This window comes from Salvelinus alpinus, chromosome 18, assembly GCF_045679555.1.
Source record: "Salvelinus alpinus chromosome 18, SLU_Salpinus.1, whole genome shotgun sequence".
NCBI lineage: Eukaryota > Metazoa > Chordata > Actinopteri > Salmoniformes > Salmonidae > Salvelinus > Salvelinus alpinus.
This window is the reverse complement of record NC_092103.1, coordinates 14926446-14932997: the sequence shown is the minus strand read 5'-3', so window position 1 is coordinate 14932997 and position 6552 is coordinate 14926446. Positions and strand designations below refer to the sequence as shown.

The following is a 6552-nucleotide window of genomic DNA, read 5'->3' as shown; positions in this document are numbered from 1 at the left end:
GCTTAAATGTCAAATATAATTAAACAAAAACACTATAGTAAATACTACAGTGAATACTGCAGTATAATAGAATCTGTAAAAAATACTACATTATAGTATAAACTGCGGATTTCTTTGACTACAGTTTTTATAATATAGTTAACTGTTAATACTACAGTATACTACAGTAAACACTACAGTGAATATTTCAGTAAAGTCCACAAAAATATTATACTGACTACTATAGTATTTATACTAGTATTGTATTTATACTATAGTATACTGTAGTATTTTGTGGGCGTTGATTACAGGTTCCAGTTTAGTCGCAGTATAGCATTATAATAAGGTATTTTTATGTCCATTAGGTAACATTACGAGAAGGTTACCATTTGGTTCTGATAGAAAGCTATCCATGGGACATTGAATCACCAGAAGGGGATGCTTCATGATGGTGCCAAGGGAACGTTCTTTGGGGGACCTTTTTTTGTATTTCCATGTAAGTTACCAGGACGTCACTGTGGACCATGTTAGGACCAGAGGCGAAGCCACGGAAGGGCCGGACTGGGCAGAGGCCCTGCCAGATTGAACACTGGCCCACCCAATCAGGCTGTCTTAAAATATATATACAGTATATAAAAATCAAAAATAATTGAATTTGAAATGTTGAAAAATGCAACAGTAGGATGTTGAGGAGGCTAGCATGTCAGCGGCAGCCCATGAGGAGATTAGCTACTACTACTACTTCCACAGCCCAGCTAACTCACTATCGCCATTCCCCGGCCTCATCATTATGAGTCCACATGCAGATTTGTCTGCAGCTGACGAACCACCAACACAACCAAAAATATGAGTGTTCTCCACTACAGTGATCAATGGAAAAATAGCTGTGTTTTTCATGGAAGTGGTATGGACAATTTTATTGGCTGGAATACAGTTCGACAAGGGACGCTGTTCTATGACAAATTTCCTCAAGCCCACTATGGAAGGCTAATTTATTAGAGAAAGATAAGGATTGGAAGCACCTTGGCGAGGAATGCTTCATGCAACAGGCTAGCAAACCTCACTCTTTTGCACTGGATAAATTTGAAGGCTACCGTGCAAGCCACCGCAATCAAAGCCCGGGTAATGTTTTAAATCAACTTAACCGTGAGGACATGGACTATTCATTGTAGAAAGGAATCGTGATCCGGTCAAAATGGTTCTGGAAATTGTTTTGCTATGAGCTGAACAGGACATGAAGTCCCACTACGACCTCCGCACAGCCATCAAACGGAAAAAAGGATAAAAGGATAAAAGCGTCTGCTAAATGGCGTATATTATTATTACAGTATATATTATTGCATTCTGCCCCAACAGATCCACAGATGACTCAATTTCCATTGCACTCCACACTGCCCTCGCCATCCTAGAAAAGAGGAATTCCTATGTGAGGATGCTTGCTTTTCATCGACTACAGCTCAGCATTCAACACCATAGTGCCCTCCAAGTTCGTCACCAAGCTCGGGACCCTGAGACTAAACACCTCCCTCTGCAACTGGATCCTGGACTTCCTGTCGGTCTGACCCCAGGTGGTAAGAGTAAGCAACAATACCTCTGCCAAGCTGATCCAAAAAATGTACAGAAAATAAATAAATTAGAACAATTATTTTGTCTCTCTGTGTTTAATATTTTTTTTTCAATTCGGAAGAGGCTGAATGTATCTCATAGGAGAAAGCATCCAAGCGAGCCAAAGAGTGCCCCTCTGTCTATCTACATGTAGACCATCTATCTGATGCTATCTGGTCCAAACGAGTATGACATTGTTACCACCCGTAGCATTGAACGCAAGGGAAGCCAGCGAGCATTTGGCTTCCCTTGACAATTAGCCAATAAGCGCTGACCTAAACTGAGCGAACTCAACTGTGAATGGTTCTGGCGGGAAAAAAAGTGTCAAGGGAAGCCAGCTTGGATTTGGCGTCTCTCCTATCCAAATCGCTTTGAGCGCATACGTCCTTAACAGAAACAACTTAAATTGTTGCATCTCATTTTGTTGTCCTCCGTGGCTAGCTAGCTAGCTAAAATTGTCCCTTTCCTAAATTAGCCATGGATGGAGATGGGATTTGGACTTGCGGTTTTACTTAATTGTCCATACTGGCCAATGATTATAACGGCGATTCTGATCCAACCATTAATTCATACATTGTTGTGCCCCTGGCCTGAGAGGATGGAAGATCAATATGGATCTAGAAGTTGAAGGCTAATGTTAACTAGCTAACGTTGCCCATCAATGGAAGTTAGGCTAGCGAGCAGCATTTTAGCCAGGTAGCCTAGGACAACAAAAAATAAAAGTGTGTACTGTATGACAGTGATAGACATGAAAGAGAGGAGGATGGCATTGGTGTTTCTCTACAAGTAGGGTGAGTCAACATTTTCTTCTACTTGCACACACACACACACACACACACACACACACACACACACACACACACACACACACACACACACACACACACACACACACACACACACACACACACACACACACACACACACACACACACACACACACACACACACACACACACACACACAAACCAAAATGATAACCATGTAACTGCGTAGGAAAGTGGTGGAGGTCAGGAATTTATTGAAGTTTTGGACAGCTGCAGCCCTGACATTTTTCCTAACATCAATAGACTTCTAAGGACCATCATCACCCCTCCTATGACTTCATGTACTGTTGAGAGACTCTTCTCAACTACAGGCCGTATCAAATCCTCCATCTTGCTTGCTGACTGCACGTCTCAACAATCTAGCCCTGTTGTCCTTTGAAAGGGAACTCAGTGACTTTTTGGACTATGATGAAATAATCTCCATCTTCTTGTACTGCAAAACATGAAACAGAAAGGAATACTATTAATGATTTAGACTAATGTTTTCATGCCTGCCTTGGTAGGCCAGGCCTATATATGTTTCATTCAAAGTGAGCTATTGTATCTGTAGCCGCCGTGATATTAGGCTATGTATGATACATTCATGTTTTCATGCCTGCCTTGGTAGGCCAGGTTTACGTTTGCTGATTCCAGTGAACATACCCGCCGTGGTATTATGTATAGTGATTTCCTGTTTTCATTCCTGAATGCCTATACAGTAGCGTTTGCTCATTCAAAGTGAACTATTCATTTCATACCCCCCGTACAGTTCAACATATAGGCCTAAATGTTTTGTATTGTATTATGTGTGGCTGCTTTCACATTGCAAAAAGTGTGCACATTTCGGCTTAATAAAAACACTTTCAGAGGCTTTCTATCATTCCTTGATTATTTTTTGCAATTAGCTGTTTGTGCATATTCCAATCCAGTGCCAAGCTGGTGTCTGGCCGATGCGCTGACCATGGTCCTGAATCCACCTATTGTGCCTGTACTGTAGATCACGTCTTTGAGTGGGAGTGGTCGGTCTGATCTGATGTTGATTATTTTATGAGGTTGGACTGGAACCAGCTTGACCGCTGCATTTACAATTCCATTTCACTTCCATATCATGATACTTGAAGTGAAATAGAAACGTGAATGCAGGGATCAAGTTGGTTCCACCATATTAATCATAACCACCATTAATAATGTAAATCAGTGCTCTCTGTGTGTGTGTTGTGTGTGACCAACCAGTATCTTTGATGAGGGGCCAGGAGCTGATCTACGCTGCCATGCCCATCAATGGGGTGCTGGCAAAGACCTTACCTCCAGCCTCACCTCTTGCCTGCTCATGAACGGTCGTCGATGAGAAGACCAGAATTAGGAAGGTTTAGTCTGACCTGTTCAAACTTCAAAAAACTTCATAGTATATGTTTGTTTGTCAGATATCACCTATCCTTAGTGCCATTGGTAATAGAACAGTGACTCTGTATGTGTTCACAGATGCATCTATGGAGCAAGCACTTGGAGACTTGTAAAATGATGTGATGGAGTCCTGACCGACAAACTGGCTTGATACTGACGTCTCTAAATGGAGAGAGTCCTGGCACTCGGCATAACATTTTTACTATACACAACTTTTACTTGTACTGTCTTTTTTTGTTATTGAATTGAAATGTATCAGTCAATATGGGAGGGAGAAACCCTGTGTATTCTTCACCAGGAACAGGGAACTCCTGTTGTATACGGGACACTACACAGGAAGGTACAGTATGACCACTAATTTTTACCAAGGTAGCCCCATTACCACCAGACAAAATACCGGTAGGCACAGTGTCTGTACCGGCTGGGAACGACAATGAAAAGTGCACATTGTTATATTAGCATAACACTGCTTCTATGGTATTATGTAAAGGGTTGTTTATTCTACATGGACCTGTTATTATATTTGAAAGTTATCAAAACACTTCTACATAAATTCAGCAATTCTCATATTCTCATATTCTCATTTTACTCTGTAGGCTACAGACCTATTCAAAGCTTCTTCCGGCATTTCACCATACAGTACATCTGCCTGTAGTTATTGAACTCAAACTGCATTCGTTTTTTATTGTTGTGATTGAGTGGGGGGAAACAGCTGTGGGCAAGGTTCTGACAGATGAGTGTGTCTTGTTGGTGTCAAGGACACACCCAATAAATATTAAACACACCCCCAAGCCAACTCCCTTTTGGCTTCTGTCATGGCAGCCAGAATGTCTTGGGGAGCAGGCCAAAAGACGAAGCCGAATCAGCAGGTGCAGTTCCCCTTTAAAAAAACAAACACTCCAGGCCACTCTGGAAACTCTAAAACTAAATAGAAAGAATGTAGAAATGTTAATGGTCCAATACTTTTTCAAATAAGTTCAGAAAAAAGATCTATACGGCCCTCCATTGAATGTTTTAATCACAATGTGGCCCTCGAGCAAATATTATTGGCCACCCCTGCTTTAAGGATTTCAGTGAGACATTATCCCACTGACATTCTGAGAACGTTCAAGGAACATTAAAACATGACATTAACGTCAGGACCATAAGAGGACACCCACATGAAAAAAATACTACAGTTGACTTTAGAATACTACAGTACTTACTGTAGAATTATGTAGTAAACTGTAGTATACTGTAGAATACTATACTACTACTATACTACTACTGTAGTATCCCTTGATCATGTGTAGTACTTACCATAGAATGTTGTAGTATACTGTAGAATACTATAGTATTTAACTTACAAACACTCTGCCCAGTCCCCTCCCCATATCCCAATTGGTGGCACCCATAAGTGAGAAACCTACATGCCAAGTATAGACCATATATTGTGTTCCCTACAGGTTATAGAAAAGAGCAGAAGCTCTGAACTATCCGTTCAGACCCCAGTCCCACCTACAGGTTATGGAAAATTTGCTCTTTTAGTATTTCTCCAGTAGGTTTCCTCAAGGAGAAAGCCTGCGCTTAAATGTCAAATATAATTAAACAAAAACACTATAGTAAATACTACAGTGAATACTGCAGTATAATAGAATCTGTAAAAAATACTACATTATAGTATAAACTGCGGATTTCTTTGACTACAGTTTTTATAATATAGTTAACTGTTAATACTACAGTATACTACAGTAAACACTACAGTGAATATTTCAGTAAAGTCCACAAAAATATTATACTGACTACTATAGTATTTATACTAGTATTGTATTTATACTATAGTATACTGTAGTATTTTGTGGGCGTTGATTACAGGTTCCAGTTTAGTCGCAGTATAGCATTATAATAAGGTATTTTTATGTCCATTAGGTAACATTACGAGAAGGTTACCATTTGGTTCTGATAGAAAGCTATCCATGGGACATTGAATCACCAGAAGGGGATGCTTCATGATGGTGCCAAGGGAACGTTCTTTGGGGGACCTTTTTTTGTATTTCCATGTAAGTTACCAGGACGTCACTGTGGACCATGTTAGGACCAGAGGCGAAGCCACGGAAGGGCCGGACTGGGCAGAGGCCCTGCCAGATTGAACACTGGCCCACCCAATCAGGCTGTCTTAAAATATATATACAGTATATAAAAATCAAAAATAATTGAATTTGAAATGTTGAAAAATGCAACAGTAGGATGTTGAGGAGGCTAGCATGTCAGCGGCAGCCCATGAGGAGATTAGCTACTACTACTACTTCCACAGCCCAGCTAACTCACTATCGCCATTCCCCGGCCTCATCATTATGAGTCCACATGCAGATTTGTCTGCAGCTGACGAACCACCAACACAACCAAAAATATGAGTGTTCTCCACTACAGTGATCAATGGAAAAATAGCTGTGTTTTTCATGGAAGTGGTATGGACAATTTTATTGGCTGGAATACAGTTCGACAAGGGACGCTGTTCTATGACAAATTTCCTCAAGCCCACTATGGAAGGCTAATTTATTAGAGAAAGATAAGGATTGGAAGCACCTTGGCGAGGAATGCTTCATGCAACAGGCTAGCAAACCTCACTCTTTTGCACTGGATAAATTTGAAGGCTACCGTGCAAGCCACCGCAATCAAAGCCCGGGTAATGTTTTAAATCAACTTAACCGTGAGGACATGGACTATTCATTGTAGAAAGGAATCGTGATCCGGTCAAAATGGTTCTGGAAATTGTTTT

At 40.8% G+C, this 6552-nt stretch overlaps 1 non-coding gene across 1 annotated transcript; it reads left to right on the top strand.

Annotated features, from left to right (window-relative positions):
- Positions 1-5303: 5303 nt before the first annotated feature.
- LOC139544695 (U7 small nuclear RNA) lies at positions 5304-5358 on the top strand. Its single transcript, XR_011668934.1, has one exon. It is a non-coding gene; the product is annotated as a U7 small nuclear RNA (small nuclear RNA).
- The last annotated feature ends 1194 nt before the right edge of the window (positions 5359-6552 follow it).